Raw genomic sequence first — 17,619 nt, 5'->3', positions numbered from 1 at the left:
CTCAAATAAGTGGAGAAGCCTTTTCAAGGTAACAAATTCAGGGAGAGACAGTGCAGACTCCAACACCTTTCTAAGTGTCACTGCAGGCCATTCTATCCCTCGGGACACCCATCCTGTTCAGTAAAGTGCTCAGTGACCACCTAGGAGGCACTGGCACTGCTCTTTGTCCTTCTGTGCGCCTTCAGTGCATTTTCATGTTCAGGTTGTTGCACATCCTCTCTGGGGTGGGTTTTCCTTGTCCTTTGGGACAGTTTTTCTCTCTTCACAAGTCTGTGACAATCTAGAGAGCAGAAACCATTTTTGCCTTTTCCTCTCAATATCAGCATCCCATTTGCAGACCATCAATGTGTCTCCGAGGAAACAAAACTCTGGCTGGAAGAACAGTTTTAATGACCTAGCTTTAATCACATTACGTTGTATTGTCCATTCATTTTAATGTCCTAAAATTTTAATAACCCTAAGGGATCACCATTTTAGATGAAACTATACCAGGAGATTCCTCTAAGGCCAAGAGCATCCAGCTACTCTCCTGAGAGACTCTACCCCCTACCTCAGGCTGTCCTTGGCGATGAGGTGACCCCGGGGCTGATACTCACTAGACCCTCCAACAGACATGGCCACTGTGGGTATCCTGGGTCGTCCCCAGACAGTTCTAAAATACCAGGACTAGGAAAAGACAGGAGGGTGGTTGAGAACTCAACACCCTGTAAAGTTTTCACGTGGGGACCTCAACCTAAAGACATTTTGGCAATATGTACACTTAGGAAAGATGAAAAGAAGAGAGGCACAAAGATTTTTTTTTTACAGTAGAGTGTAAGATGATTTATTCTCCGCTTTCCTCTCATGTAAAGTGCTTGGAAACAGAAAAATATTTTGACCAGCACTGTATTCCCAGCACCTTACGAGGCCGAGGCGGGAGATAAATTAAAGTCAGGAGTTCGAAACCCACCTAGCCAACATGGCAAAACCCTGTCTCTACTAAAAATACAAAAATTAGTTGGACGTGGTGCTGGGAGCCTATAAGCCCAGCTACTTGGGAAGCTGAGGCAGGAGAATCGCTTGAACCCAGGAGTCAGAGGTTGCAGTGATCTGAGACTGCATCATTGCACTCCAGCCTGGCTACAGGGCGAGACTCCGTCTCAAAAAATATATATATATATATAAAAAAAATATACATTTAAAATTATTACATGTAGATAGTATTTGAAGTCATGAGACTGACTGTAGGTAGAAACAAGAGAAGGCAAGGAAAGTTTTTATATTTATATATAATTATATAAAATTAATATACATAATTATAATATATAAATATAACATATAGGCTGGGCACAGTGGCTTACACCTGTAATCCCAGCAATTTGGGAGTCCGAGGTGGGCAGATCACTTGAGGTCAGGAGTTCGAGACTAGCCTGACCAACATGGAGAAACTCTATCTCTACTAAAGATACAAAAATTAGCCAGGCATGGTGGTGCGTGCCTGTAATCGCAGCTACTCAGGAGACTGAGGCAGGAAAATCACTTGAACCCGGAAGGTGGAGGGTGTGGTGAGCCCAGATTGCGTCATTGCACTCCAGCCTGGGTGACAAGGGTTAAACTCCGTCTCAAAATAAATAAATAAATAAAACAAGAAATATATATTTACGTCTAAATATATAATTGTAATACATAAATGTATATATAAATATACATTTATTATAAATTTATTGATGTATGAAATATGCTTATTTCTGAGATAGGGTCTGGCTCTGTCACCCAGGCTGGAGTGCAGTGGCACTATCATAGCTCATTGGAGCCTTGAACAGATGGCTCAAGCGATCCTCCCACCTCAGCCTCCTGAGTGGCTAGGATTGGATGCACACACCACCATGCCTAGCTAATTTTAAAATTTTTTGTGGAGACAGGGTCTTCCTTTTTTGCCTAAGCTGGTCTTGAACTCCTGGGCTCAAATGATCTTCCTGCCTCAGGCTTCCAATGTGTTAGACGTGGGACACTGCATCTGGTCTAATGCATTTTTTAATTTGCGAGTTTATATTATTTAATATTTTGAAGTACTGAATGTGTTGAACAACCAACTTGCAGAATTCCCGAACAATGGATAGTCAGCTCTCATGTCCTGGTTGCAATCGCCCCAGCACACCATGGCTAGAAATCTTTCAGCCAACTTCCACTTATATGTCCCGGGGCAGGACAATGTCACTTGGCCAATCCCCACTAAGAGGGACTCTGGAAAGGCAAGAAACTATTCTGTTCTCTATAATGGAACCTCACCAGAGAGAAGGCAGCTGAGAGGGCCAGCTGGGCCCTTCAACCAGAAGCTTCCACCATCGACCCACTGCCCTAGAACTACACCGTGCTGGGCATTTGGGGCACTGTTATGAGCAAGAGTTTCCATTTTTCTTCTCATGGGACCTTCAAGCTAGTGGCAAGAGACAATTTTTTTTTCTTTTTTTGACACGGAGTTTTGTTCTTGTCACTCAGGCTGGAGTGCAATGGTGTCATCTCGGCTCGCTGCAACCTCTGCCTTCTAGATTCAAGCAATTCTCCTGCCTCAGCCTTCCGAGTAGCTGGGATTACAGGATTGCACCACCACGTCTAGCTAATTTTTGTATTTTTAGTAGAAATGGGGTTTCACCATGTTGGCCAGGCTGGTCTGGAACTCCTGAGCCACTGCACCCAGTCAAGAGGGAGATTTTCAATCAATAACTATAATTGTGATGAATGCCAGAAAGAAGAATGTGTGTGATGGGGAAGGGACCTAAGTTATTGTCTCATATTTTAACACTTTCACAGGCGATAACTATAAACTTAGAAGCTTAAAACAACACACACTTTTAAGCCAATTTTGGCAAGCTAGGAGTTGAGCACATTTTAGCGGGTCCTGTGCTTGGAATCTCACGCTAAGCAGCTGGGCTGCATCCTCATCTGAGGCTCCACCAGGGCAGAATGCATTTCCACATCCGCTGAGGTTACTGGCAGAATTCATTTCCTCGGACCCGCTTGGCAAGGGCCCAGCTTTTTGCTTCCTTGCCTACGGGGCCCCTCCAAAGGTCTTTTCTCAGCACATCATCTCCCTCCGGCAGCCCCTGCAGGCGGAACCTTTCTCTCAAGTCTGCGAAGGTGATGCACTGTGACAGTGACATCCCATTGCTTTTGCCAGGCTCTATGGGTTAGAAGCCAGTCACCGGTTTTGCTCGTACCCAAGGTCAGGAAGACTATACAAGGACATAGGTTATTGGGGGGTCAGCCACTTTAGGGTGTGGCTGCCACCACTGAACTTGGTGAGAATTTAAGGGTTGGTAGGAGCTGGCCAGGTACGGGGTGAGGGTGTGTCAGGCAGGGGTGAGGGCATGCAGGGGGATGCAGAGGCCTGCACCCTGGAATGTCCTTTCACTCCCTGAGGGTTTGTTCTCCTGATCCCTGAGTACATCCCAGAACACGGTGGGGCCCTAGCAGGGGAGAGGTAGGGAAGCATGTGTTGTTCATCTGGAGACCTTGTTAGGCAAATCAGATTAGGGGCCAGGCTTTCAGTGGTGGGTGTGAGCGTGGGAGTGATGAGTGTTCAGGTGTGTGTGGGAAGAGCGATGGGGATGAGGTCAGCCTCAGCCACCATGAAGACCTTAACTGTGCATCCACCCATCCCAGCAGTATCCCTGAGTGAGTGCCTTCAGGGTGCAGGTCCTGTTTTACACAGGTCCCAGTAGCTGGGACCACAAGTACGCGCCACCACGATCGGCTAAGTTTTTGTATTTTTAGCAGAGATGGGGTTTCATCTTGTTGGCCAGGCTGGTTTCGAACTCCTGGCCTCAAGTGACCCACCTGCCTCGGCCCCACAAAGTACTGGGATTACAGGCGCGAGCCACCGCGCCCGGCCCTACTTCACTCCTAAAGCCCACCATACGTGCTTTCAAATGTTTGGTGAATCACAAAGTGAACGAGTGAATGGGACTACGTGACTTCGGGCAGCAGGCAATCCTATTCCTTGGACCTCAGTTTCACTTTTTGTAAAGCAAGCCTGTCTCTCGCTCTCTGCCCTAAAAGCCTGAGTTCTGGGCTTGAGATGAGCGCGTCCTGTAGACCAGACTGCAGGTGGACGTAGAGCTGGGTCTTCTAGGAGGCCAGGATCCGGCCAGCTCTTGGGTACCGTCCTCCCGCGGAAACCTGTACGCCCAATCCCAGCACCGCCCCACCCAGCCTCCATTTGTTCCCCTAGGCCCCGCCCTCTCCGCGCGGCTCGCTCCCCATTGGCCGGGGGGCGGGCCCTGGGCGCCCGGCTCCGCTGGGGGCGGGGCAGCGGGCGGCAGGCGGGGCCCTGTGCACCTGCATGGTGTGTTTTCCGGCCGCAGCCCCGCGCCAGCTGCAGCTCCTTGATCCGAGCCGGATCCTGAGCGTGGAACACGGGCTGAAGCGGCGGCAGCGGCCCCGCCCCGGGGCTCCGTGGTTGAGGCTGCCTCGGCTCTGTCGGCTGCTCAGCTGCGCTCCAGTCGGCCCAGGCGCCGCGGCGAGGAGCGAGCGCTCCGAGGCGGCGGCCTGAGGTGAGAACGGGCAACGAGGTCTCCGGACCGGGCGGGGGTCTCTGCCCCGGGCGAGGCGGCTCCGAGCTGGGTTCCGCAGGGTCCGAGGTCGGGATCCGGGGTCCTTGCGCCTGGGCTTTGTCTCGGCCTCGGGTGGTACCGGGGGCTTCGCGCCTGCTACGATACCGCGTGGGCCCGCGCGGGGGTCCCGGTCGTCCTGCCGGTAGGGGCCGGTCCCCACTGCTCCCCGGCTCCCCGCGTCTGCCACGGAGGGGGCTGCATGGACCCGGGCGCTGGCTTCTGAGCCGAGATGGCGTCACTGCACTCCAGCGTGGGCGACTGAGTGAAACTCCGTCTCGAAGAAAAAAACCTGGTCAAGTGTTTTACCCAGCCTAGGTACGTGTGGCAGAGCCGAATGAAAGCTTAGAAAAAGACGACTTGAGAACTAACCTAGCAGAGGAATCAGGCGGGATGTGTTGTTACTAAGTGAAATTTGCACTGTTTTCTCCCAGGCCTCGCTGAGTTGTGTACAACAGAGAGCTCAGGTGTTGGGGGCAGTTGACCGGTTGAAGAATGCATTACTATTATGTGAGAAATACTGGCCTTTGAAAAAGCAGAACTGGATCCACGTTCTTGCCTGGTAACTCTATCATCTAGTTTGTAAGTTCACTGAAAAATTCTTATGACAGTGGGGAAAGGATTGGGGCGTCTGCATTGGTTTGTGTAATATAGGTCATATGAAAGAGCATTTAGGCTGGAGGGAGACTTTTCACCTCTCTAACTTTACTTTCACAGGACAATTCCATCATGATTTGAAGATTTTTGAGTGAAAACTACATTGTTCTGCTATGTGTTTCGGGGCAAATTTATACATACAATTTGCTTAAATATTTCAGATGATACAAGAATATATGTGTGGGGTAAAAAGCTGAAATTTGCATTCCCCCTTCTCTAGAAGTAACCATTGTGAATAGTTAAGTCTGTATTCCAGCTATTTTGTATACTATAAATACACTGTGAACATTTGAGTGTATATAGACATGTATGTTACACACAGTTTTAGAGGTGGAATATTGCTCTGTTGCCCATGCTAGTCTCAAACTCCTGGGCTCAAGTGACCCTCTCGCCTCAACCTCCCAAAGTTTTGGAATTACAGGCGTAAGCCACCGCGCCTGGCCTGCATGAGTATATTTAGTAATTGCTAAGTTACTCTGTCCAGTACGTGTCTATTGAAGTCCCCCATATGCCAAGCATTATTCTGAATACCTTATATGCACCAATTGACTTAATTTTTAGAGCAGCTCTCTTATTGTGGCCCTTTTACAGTGAGGAAACTGAACCACAGAGAGGCTGGGGATGTCGTCTAACATCACACAGCCAGTGCTGTTGGAATTGAGGTTTGAACCCAGACAGCTGGCTTCAGATCTCTTAGCTGTTATCGTAGATGGCACACCCAAACCTTAGGGCCGCCTCCCAAGCCTTGCCTGAGCTCTGCCTGAGCTCTGCGAGAGCCGTGTATGTGAGGTTTCTTTCCTCTTTAAGAACACAAGTCTTGGAATTGTCCCAGACCCTGGTAGGACCTCTTGAGGACCAAAAACAGGGATTCTTCAAGCCTGTCCCAAGGGCCAGATCTCTGATTTAGCTACTTGGAAGGTAGATGTAGAAGAGAGTAATTTTACCAGAACAAAAAGTCAGGATGGCTGAGCTGACTCGGCCAGACGCAGTGGCTCATGCCTGTAATCCCAGCACTTTGGGAGGCCGAGACAGGTGGATCACCTGAGGTCGGGAGTTCGAGAGCAGCCTGACCAACAAGTTGAAAGTATGTCTCTACTAAAAATATGAAAATTAGCTGGGCGTTTTGGCGGATGCCTGTAATCCCAGGTACTTGGGAGGCTGAGGCAAGAGAATTGCTTGAACCCGGGATGCAGAGGTGGCAGTGAGCTAAGATTATGCCACTGCACTCCAGCTTGGGTGACAGAGCGAGACTTCATCTCAAAAAAACAGAAGGAAGGGGAAAGGGAATGCCTGGGCTGACTCACAGGGAAGAGGCCCTACAGCAGCCGTAGGACCTTGGCCACTTGGGTGGAAAAGAAGGAAGGAAGAGCTTCACCCATGGCGGTGACCTGGACTGCAGAAACCACACTAAACAGTCCACATCCTGGAGCCTGGCCACCCCGTTTGCTTCTCTTCTCCTTGGGTAGAGGGTATGGGGAGCTTTCTACCCCGGAGGCTGAGCAGCGCAGCTTCTAACCAGGGTAGGCGTTTGTCTGTCCCTGGGAATACAGACAGCATTCTCATAAGCAGCCCAAATACTCCTGAACAGCTTTTTGTAGGGTGGGGCAGGGCGGGGCAGAGGATCATTTTGACTCCTAGGTACCTTTTCCACTTTCACTGCTGATAACTGTGTTACAGATTAAAGTTTTGTTTTTGATACTGAAGAGGGCTTAAGAGAGTGAGCTATTATGGCACATCTAAGTCTACTAAAATAGAACCACAGGGTAGTGTAGGAAAATCTCTTCTAAATTATGGATCATATATGGTGAACGTTAGAAGCCATGTGTACCTAAGTTGAAAAATCAAACCATGTCTTGTATTTGGGTGACCCCGGTAAGTCTGAATGTCACTGCGCCTTGTGTGAACACAGGATGCTGAGGTGCAGGGATCAACAGGCTTTTTCTGGACATCTTGCGCTTCTCCCTTGGGGTAAAGTGGGGCGGCAGTAGCAGCGCACAGCTGTAGGGCCCCTAATATTTGTCAGCTGGCTTACATGTGGGATTCCATTTAATGCAATCTTGGAGGTAAAATTATGTTATTGAAGATGAAGATAGAGGCTTAGAGAAGTTAAGAAAATTGTTCAAGGTCACATCATTTGTTTTGTTTCGTTTTGTTTTTGAGACAGTTTTGCTGTTCTTGCCCAGGCTGGAGTGCAATGGTGCGATCTCGGCTCACCACAACCTCTGCTTCCCAGGTTCAAGTGATTCTCCTGCCTCAGCCTCCCGAGTAGCTGGGATGACAGGCATGCGCCACCACGCCACGCTGATTTTGTATTTTTAGTAGGGATGGGGTTTTTCCGTGTTGGTTATGCTGGCCTTGAACTCCCAACTTTGGGTGATCCACCCAACTCAGCCTGCCCAAGTGCTGGGATTACAGATGCGAGCCACCACGCCTGGCCAAGGCCATGTAATTTCTTAAGTGGAAAGATGAAGTACTGGATGAACTCAGAAGTTTGACTTCAAGGCCCTTGATCTTTCCATAACAGGTGGTTCCTTCCCTGGTTGGTCGGAGTGACTGAAGAACTCAAGGAAGCTGTGTTTTGTGGAAAGAGGACCTGAGGGGTGTATGGTCTTTCCAGGCTTGGAATCTGCCATGCTGGGCTTCTGAATTGTATAACTTGACCATATAGAAAGAAGCCCCTCATTTAAGACTTATTCTTTGGGGAAAATGAAGGAAAGCCGCCCACATGAGACAGGCAGAGGCGACTTTCTCAGAGTTGCTGTGGCAAGAGAGTCGGCACCGTCACTTGCGTGTGGCAGAGACTGACATGCAAGTGAGTGGCGGATGAGGAGTGAGGAAGCTTCAGGATGGAAAGAACGGCCCCCAGTGGAGGCTGTTGTGGGGGTTGGAGGCGGCTGTACAGAAGTGGGGTGTCCTATGTGATTGGGTAGGGACATATTTGACTTTCTCTGAATGATCCTAACTGGAAACACTGGGCCAAAATTAGGGTGGCTGTCAGTTTTGAGTCAAGTCCTGGTCACCTGGGACAGAGTTGTGGTTTAGTTTCTGGGTTGTGGAGAGAGAGCAGTCTGGCTTCCTGTCTGATGTGCTAGCCTGGCTGGCCTCCTGGCTGTTGACTGTAGATAGGGGATTGGTTTCCTGGGTGGGCAGCTACAGGTTGTGATCTGAGTTCTGTCTTTCTACATATGATCAGGCATGGTCTGTTTGTATATTCAGTCCCTCATTTTTCTTGTCAGTAAAAATATCAAGTGACAAATTGGATACATTAGGAAGATTTTAGATGTCTGTGTCCCCTGGAGGAAGTTTTCACATTCACATTGAATCAGAATGAATATAAACAATGGGGCTATTTATCTTGAAGATTTAAAAGAGGAAATCTTCAACAATACTACCTCGGCGCCATTGCCTCTCTGTTCATCGTTAGGGAATGTGTTTTTATGCACCGCCGGCTCATCGTCCACCAGTTTGTGGTTGATCCAGTTCTCTATACGTCTTATCTTGTGTGTATTTCATTGTTTGCTAGTGTTACCTTTCCCCTTCATCAGTGTAGTTTATTTGTGTAGCCTCTGTTGGTAGGAAGTTATTTGTGGAATTTGTGAATGGAAGGGACCTTGGAGGTCTGCTAAGTCAACCAAGTGATTTTAGAGATAAACGGAAATACAGGGAAATGTTCCAGCTTTTTTGGTGGCAAAACCAGGAATAGAAAGCAGTGTTCTTTGTGCCACAATGTCATTGGAAGACAGCTCAATGTGGGCCTAAAATGCAGAGTAACTAACTTTCATTTATCTCTGCTTCTGACTCTTGTTATCAGACATTTTAAATTGACCTAAATGTGTTAGCAGAAATATGAAAAGTCCTGACTTGTTTACATATAAGGTACTTTGTCGCCTACTCATTTGGTTGTTTTTTTCAACAGGATTGAAAAGACATTGTTATAAACTGAATGTTTATGTCTCCCCCAGATTCTTGTACTGGAGTTCTAACTGCCTGTGTGATGGTATTAGGGGGTAGGACCTTTGGGAGGTGATTAGGGTTAGATGAGGTCATGAGCATGGGCCCTGGTCTGACAGGATTAGTGCCCTTAGAAGAAGAGAAACCAGGCCGGGTGTGGTGGCTCACACCTGTAATCCCAGCACTTTGGGAGTCCGAGGTGGGCAGATCACGAGGTCAGGAGATTGAGACCATCCTGAAATCCTGTTTCTACTAAAAATACAAAAATTAGTTGGGTGTGGTGGCATGTGCCTGTAATCCCAGCTCCTCGGGAGGCTGAGGCAGGAGAGTTGCTCGAACCAGGGAGTCGGAGGTTGCAGTGAGCTGAGATTGTGCCACTGCACTCCAGCCTGGTGACAGAGTGAGATACTTTCTCAAAAATAAAAAGAGAAAGCAGAGAGCTTGCACTGCCCTGGTGTGAGGAAACAAGAAGAAAGGTGGCTGTCTGCAAGCCAGGAAGAGGTCCCTGTCCTGGAACTGAGTTGGCCGACACTTTGATCTTGGACTTCCAGCCTCCAGAGCTGTGAGAAATAAACTAATGTTTAAACCACACAGCCTATGGTGTTTTTGATGGTATTTGCCTACGGTATTATGGCCATCTGATTTGACTGATACAGAGATGGTTCCAGAATACTGTAGCCTGTATCTGAGTTGGTGATGCCATGAAAATAAATGTGGTAGTTCATTCCTTTATATAAAGATAACGCTGTGAGCCCAGGGCCTTTGCTCATGTCTTAGTTGAGTCTTGTTTTCTTATAATAGCTTCCTAATTTCTCTTTTCCCCTTCTAATTTATATTATATAGCTGGATTAAATCATATATGGTATGATTTTATACTTTATGTCTGTACAAACTTGTAGTGATTTTATTTCATTTTATTTGATTTTTGAGACATGCCCTTGCTCTGTTGCTCAGGCTGGAATGCAGGCGTGCCATGACAGCTCACTGTAACCCTAAATTCCTGGGCTCAAGTGATCCTCCCGCCTCAGCCTCCTGAGTAGCTGGGACTACAGGTGTGCTATCCTGCCTAGCTAATTTTTAAATTTTTTGTAAGGACAGAGTCTTGCCGTGTTGTCCAGAGTGGTTTCAAACTCCTGGCCTCAAGCAGTCCTCTCGCTCAGCCTCTCAAAGCACTGGATTACAGGCATGAGCCGCCACACCCGGCCCAGTGATTTTTCATTGTTAAGATCAAGGACGGGTTCCCTGGCTTGGCATTCAAGGCTCATGATCAGGGCGTGATATGCAAGTTTGGGTTTCAGTGGTTCCATTCCCGCCATCAGCCTTGCACTCCAGCTTGTTGCCTAAGCCCTGTTCTGAAGCCCAGCCTGAGAGCTGCACTTAGAATTTATACCTTCTCATCTCTTCATCGTCTTCGCCTATGTTCTTATCTCCATCTGGGATATCGTCTTTGCCTATGTTCTTACCTCCATCTGGGACATCGTCTTCGCCTATGTTCTTATCTCCATCTGGGACATCATCTCCACACTTCTGCCTCTTTAAATCTTCTCCATCCTTCAAGACTTGAAATACTCACTTCCTTTACATGATCCCCGCTCTGACATCCAAGCTAGAATTAATCTTTCTTCCTTTGAACTCTGATAGTGCCTGTTTTTCATCCTTTAATTATACAGCAGTTCTGTGTGTTAGATATTATTTTCCCAGTTTTTCATAGTTACTTTGAAAATATTTGCTGTAGTCATATATTTTGAATATGTAATATGAGCGACATTCAAAACGTACTGGAGAGTGAAAGGCAGTCCTACTCCCATCACTGCCCTGTGACCACTGTTGCCAGTTTTTGTTTGTTTGTTTGTTTTTCCAAGGCAGAGTCTTGCTCTGTCACCAGGCTGGCGTGATCTCGGCTCACTGCAACCTCCGCCTCCCGGGTTCAAGCGATTCTCCTGCCTCAACTTCCTGTGTAGCTGGGACTACAGATGTGCTCCACCACGCCCAGATAATTTTTGTGTTTTCAGTATAGACGAGGTTTCACCATGTTGGCCAGGATGCTTTGGATATCTTGGCCTCGTGATCCACCTGCCTCAGCCTCTCAAAGTGCTGGGATTACACGCATGAGCCACTGTGCCCAGCATATGTGTCTTGTTTTTAAAAACACAGATGTTGGCATAAGATAAACACGATTCTCCACCAGTTCCCCACTGGTAAGTATTTAGGTTGTTCCCAACCGTTTGGATTAATCAATGCTGAGTTGTACATAATTCTTGCATATTTGCGTGGATATGTTCATAGGATGCATTGCTAGAAATGGAATTGTGGGATCCAGGGTTCTGCGCATTTTAAATATTGATGGGTGTTGTCGGATTCCCTTCCGTTAGGGCCATACCGTTATCTTACTGTCAATGTGTAAGGGCGCCTATTTCTATTTCCTTGCCAACAGTTTCTTCTCAGCTGTTTTCTTTGACATCACATACACACAAAAATAGCCCACTTGTTCCAAAAACATGGACATTTTACATTTCTACTTAAAGTGTGCGCACACTGACTGAAGCTCTGTGTTGCAGTGATGTGTGCTGCTAGGATTGTGGCTCTGTTTTGAATTTGCTAGCCAGACTATGGCTTTCCAGTCAGGTATTTCTTGTTTTGTTCATGCTGTTGCTGTCCTTGGGCTGTGTGAATTTCCCTCCACTGCCCAGCCAGATTTCCTTTCTGGTGGACGGGCTTAGTGTCTCATCCGGCAGCCCTGTTTCCTAGTGACCTGGGCCGAATGTCTCATCTGGCAGCCCCGTTTCCTGGTGACCTGGGCCGAGTGTCTCATCCAGCAGCCCTGTTTCCTGGTGATCTGGGCCGAGTGTCTCATCCAGCAGCCCTGTTTCCTGGTGATCTGGGCGGAGTGTCTCATCCGGCAGCCCTGTTTCCTAATGACCTGGGCCGAGTGTCTCATCCGGCAGCCCTGTTTCCTGGTGACTTGGGCCGAGTGTCTCATCCGGCAGCCCTGTTTCCTGGTGATCTGGGCGGAGTGTCTCATCTGGCAGCCCTGTTTCCTAATGACGTGGGCCGAGTGTCTCATCCAGCAGCCCTGTTTCCTGGTGACCTGGGCCGAGTGTCTCATCCGGCAGCCCTGTTTCCTGGTGATCTGGGCCCCGTGTCTCATCTGGCAGCCCTGTTTCCTGGTGATCTGGGCCGAGTGTCTCATCTGGTAGCCCTGTTTCCTGGTGATCTGGGCCGAGTGTCTCATCCGGCAGCCCTGTTTCCTGGTGACTTGGGCCGAGTGTCTCATCCGGCAGCCCTGTTTCCTGGTGATCTGGGCCCCATGTCTCATCTGGCAGCCCTGTTTCCTAATGACGTGGGCCGAGTGTCTCATCCAGCAGCCCTGTTTCCTGGTGACCTGGGCCCCGTGTCTCATCTGGCAGCCCTGTTTCCTGGTGATCTGGGCCGAGTGTCTCATCTGGTAGCCCTGTTTCCTGGTGATCTGGGCCGAGTGTCTCATCTGGTAGCCCTGTTTCCTGGTGATCTGGGCCGAGTGTCTCATCTGGCAGCCCTGTTTCCTGGTGATCTGGGCTGAGTGGCTCCATGAGAACTTGCACCCATCTTCTCCAGGAGTGCATCTTTTCACAGCAAGCAAAACATTTTCATCACTTTTCTAGTGGGAGAGGCACTAGTTCTTTTCTGGGCATCAGGAGACCTGAGTTTGTTCTGGTTCAAGCAACAGCTGGTGAGTTACCAAAGACAAGTCGCATCTGGTCCCTAGTCCTTTGCTTTATAAGTAGAATCACAGTCCGAGTGGACATCACTGCCCTGGTCTCTATGCGGGGCTGAGTGTTGTGGGGATGATGGCTAAGTGTCAGGGTGCATTTCCACCACTAGGGGATTACAGGCCAGCCAAAGACACAGGAGGAAAGCTAACAGCCCCGGGCAGGTACACAGAACCAGAGGAGTTTGGAAGGGTGGTTCCAAGCTCCGTGGTGTGATTGATGTGATCACAATAAACATTTTATCTCTAAGTCTTTGGCCATTGGATCAAGAGCAGAGAGAGCTGGTGTTGAGTTGTAGTGAGAGGTGCGTGGTTCGTGTGCCTGCTGAGCCTGGCTTGGACTCAATTCCATTGAGTCCCATTCCATTTTACCTTCTGTTTCCACCTTTTTCATCCTCTTGCTTGTTTCTCTGGGAAAAAATTGCAACAAATTCCTTTCAAAAACTTTACAAAAGCCATGGATGCTTATTGAAAATAGTTCAAATGATATGGAAGACAGAAAGATAGTGAGTGTTTTTCTGTTGTGTGTTTGGATGAATGTGTCTTTGGGGTAGTCATTATTAACACTGGGTGTATTTCCTTCCAGATCTTTTCCAGTGTACCTACAAATATATATGTACACTTTGTAAAAAACAAAATAGTACCTGATAAACACTGAGTCCCCCTACTTCCACTGCGCAGTCTACATGGACATCCTTTCATGGTGATACGATGAGACCTGATCGACTCCTTTTGTTCGCTGGAGTGCTAGGTACTAATAGCTACAGACAACTCACCTTCAGTGGACGTTTGCCATGTGACAGGGTCTGTGCTCCAGGCAGACTACATGAAGTGGATCTTAAGGCTTTTTACAACAATGCTATGGGTGAACACAGTAATTGTTAACATCTTGCAAATGATAGGATTGCAGTAGAGAGAAGCAAAGCTGCTTGCTCAAACTCATGGCACGATTCCCAACAGAGAGAGAGAACACTTTTAAAACAATTGTTATTATAGTCAGGTGATTTATGATCATTTGAAGAAATAGTGCATTCAGTGAATACATTTCAGGTTCTGGTAGAGTCTGGGAGCTGTTCCTGAAAATGCACTGGGCTAGAGGTAAGGGAGCGGTCCATTGGCCCTGGGCCCCTAGTGCAAGGAGGGAGGTGCCGGGGAGAGGGGGCATGGAGTGGAGGTCTCTGAACAAACCTTGCAACGTCCATTTCTGCTGAGTCTGGTTCGAGGTGTGGCTCTTGACATGTACACTTTTCAGAGATACTTGGTTTCAATTTTTATCATGGTTCACCTGAGCAGCAATGGTTTAGAACTGCCTGGAGATGTGGTCTGGCAGGCCAGTGCTATGCCCATCCTTCCCGCTCCTGCCGGAGGGGAGTCATCCTGGGACTAGAGGGCTGCGCCTGTAATCAGCTATCTCATAATAAGTGGATTTGATGCTGGTTTCACTAGGTCAGGAAATTTCCCATTTGGAAGGAAAACTGATACTTGTTTTTGGGTTTTGCTGAGGAGCCACAGGGTTTAGAACAGAGACTGGAAGTTTGTTGAGACACACGTGAGTGCACTCAAACATCTTCCATGAAACATGGAAATAAACAGTGTTCCAGAGAGGTTCCTGGCTTTGGGATATAAATATTTCTGTAACAGAATGGCACTGGATGTCTGCTGTATTTTTTTCTCTGCTATTTCGGCAAGTTTTATTTGGGTGTGTGTCTCCTGTACAGAAGGTATGACATCAGTTTTTGCCACCAAGTATTTACAGCTGTTGGTTACCTCCTATGTGGGTCACTTTTGTGCCGTGGTTTCTTTGAGGAAATTGTAGGTCTCCTACCCAAAGCACATTGCCCATTTCAAGGTGCTCCTGGTTTCTGAACACCTGTGGCAGTACCTTCCATGTGGGTGAAGCTCGCCGAGAAAGTACCCCCCCCTCCAGGAGGTGGGGACTGGTGATTGCCTGAGTGAGGAGGCCGGGGATGAGCCCTGGACTAGAACTTGTGACCGGCTGCTTTTCCTTCCCCTCGTCTCCCTCCTATTTTTATACCACCCCCACTTTTTAAAAATTTCTTATAAAAAATTAAGCAAGTATTTTGGTTTCCTTTATTCGCTATTCCTTGCTAATCGTATGCAGAATGAGCCTGGGAAAGTGGAAAGGAAAGTTGTACTTAGCTTCAGATGATCCTACCAGCCCCGCATTGAGGGGCTTCCGCCAGGTGGCATTGTCAAGTGGCGTTGTGGAGGTTCTCCTTTCAGTCCTCAGCGTTAACCAGCAGAGGCAGGTGGCACTTATTCCTGGTTAATGTTGAGGAAGTTGAACTCAAAGTGGCTAAGGGAACTTCCCAAAGTCACATAGGAAGTAGCAGAGTAGAACCAAACACAGATTGTCTCTGAATCAGGCAGGTCATCGGATTCCAAAATGGGCTCTTAATTTTTGGAGGTCAAAAAGCTGAACAGACAAAGCTATTTCTTTTTTCTTCTACTTCTTCTTCTTTTTTTTTTTTTTTTTTTTTTTTTTTGAGCTAGGATTTCGCTATGCTGCCTAGGCTGGTCTAGGCTCAAGCTGTCCTCCTGCCTTAGCGTTCTGAGTACTGGGCTTACAGGTTTGTGTCACCACACCCAACAGAACAGACATTTGTTTAAAGAAGACATACAAATGGCCAAAAAATATGTGAGAAAAATGCTCAGTATCACTTACAATCAGAGAAATGCAAATCAAAACCACAGTGAGGTATCATCTCACCTGTCAGGATGAGTATTACCAAAAAGACAAAAAATAACAAGTGCCGGTGAGGATATGGAGACAAGGGAGCTCTTACACACTCTAGGGGGGTGTACACTAGAGCAGCTGGCTGGGCGCGGGGCGCACGCTGACATCCCAGCACTTTGGGAGGCGGAGGCGGGCAGATCACCTGAGGTCAGGAGTTTGAAACCAGCCTGGCCAACATGGTGAAACCCCGTCTCTACTAAAAACACAAAAATTAGCTGGGAGCGGTGGATCACACCTGTAATCCCAGCACTGTTGGGCGGCTGAGGTGGGTGGGTCACTTGAGGCCAGGAGTTCAAGACCAGCCTGGCCAATGTGGTGAAACCCCATCTCTACTAAAAAATACAAAAATTTGCCAGGTGCAGTGGCGGGTGCCCATAATCCCAGCTACTCAGGTGGCTGAGGCATGAGAACCACTGGAACCCGGGAGGCAGATGCTACAGTGTGCAAGCCGAGATTACACCACTATACTCCAGCCTGGGCAACAGTGAGACTCTGTCTCGAAGGGAAAAAAGAGAAAGAGTAAGAGTAAGCTAAGGCACCCACTATGGCAAACAGTATGGAGGCTCCTCAGAAAACTGCAAATGAAATTACAGTGTGATCCAGCAGTCCCATTACAGTGTAGATACCCAAAGAAAAGGAAATCAGTGTCGGAGGGGCATCCACACCTCCGTTACCTACAGCACTGTTCACCATAGCCAAGATACGGAATCAGCCTCAGTGTCCAACAGCAGATGATGGATAGAGAAAATGTGGTCTTTATACACAGTAGCATACTATTCAGCCATAACACAGGATGAAGTCCTGTTATTCTCAGCAACGTGGATGGAACTGGAAGATATTATGAAATAAACCAGGGACAGAAAGTTACACAGCACATGTTCTCTTATGTGGAAGGCAAAAAAGAGTGGATCTCATGGAAGTTGAAAGTAGACAGAGGATCCTAGAGGGTGAGAAGGGTGGGGGAAGAGGGAGATAGGGAGAAATTTGTTAAAGGATACAAAATTATAGCTGGATAGGAATAAGTTCTAGTGTTCTATAACATAGGATGACTATAGTTAACAAGAATATATAGTTTCAGACTGGGAGCGGTGGCTCATGCCTGTAATCCTAGCACTTTGGGAGGCTGAGGTGGGTGGATCACCTGAGGTCAGGAGTTTGAGACAAGCCTGGCCAACGTGGTGAAACCCCGTCTCTACTAAAAATACAAAAATTAGCTGGGCATAGTGGTGAGTGCCTGTGTAATCCCAGCTACCAGGGAGGCCGAGGCAGGAGAATAGCTTGAACCTGGGAAGCAGATGTTGCAGTGAGCTGTGATCACACCACTGCCCTGTAGCCTGGGCAACAGAGGAAGAGTTTGTCTCAAAAAAAAAATATATATATATATATAGTTCCAGATAACTGGAGGAAGGGTATTGAACGTTACCAACACAAAGAAATGATAAATGTTTCAGATGGTGGATATGCTAATTATGCTGATCACCTACAATACATGTATTATAACATCACCATGTGTACTACATACATATGTACAGTACGCAATTATGTGTCAATTAAAAAAGAAAAAACTGAACTTAGATTGGAATGGCTATGAAGTAGCTAGCTTTTTCATATTTTTTACATAGACCCTAGGCATTTATTTTAAGTAAACTACCCTTGGCTTCAGGAAATGTTTAGTATTTGAATTTTAGCCTTGCATTTTATAATACAGAGAAGTAAAACTGTAGGCTTGCCTTAGATACAGTCACAGGGATTTGCCGTGATGACCTTTTTATGTAATAAGGGGGAATATACCTTAATTAATAGGCATACATGCTCAGTTTTCTCCCTCGTACACATTTTTAGTTGTTGTCCCGGCATTGTGATACTTATGTAAACAGTATGAGATATCTTAGGTAGAAATCAGAATTTTAAGGTAA

The 17,619-nt window shown here is 47.4% G+C and overlaps 1 pseudogene; it reads left to right on the top strand.

Moving 5' to 3' along the window:
* Positions 1 to 4,821: 4,821 nt before the first annotated feature.
* The window catches only part of LOC139357742 (SH3 domain and tetratricopeptide repeat-containing protein 1-like), a 47,504-nt pseudogene continuing 34,706 nt past the window's right edge, over positions 4,822 to 17,619 (top strand).

Source organism: Macaca nemestrina, chromosome 13, assembly GCF_043159975.1.
Source record: "Macaca nemestrina isolate mMacNem1 chromosome 13, mMacNem.hap1, whole genome shotgun sequence".
Classification (NCBI taxonomy): Eukaryota; Metazoa; Chordata; class Mammalia; order Primates; family Cercopithecidae; genus Macaca; species Macaca nemestrina.
The sequence above is the reverse complement of the archived record's forward strand: the minus strand, read 5'-3'. Positions and strand labels throughout refer to the sequence as shown.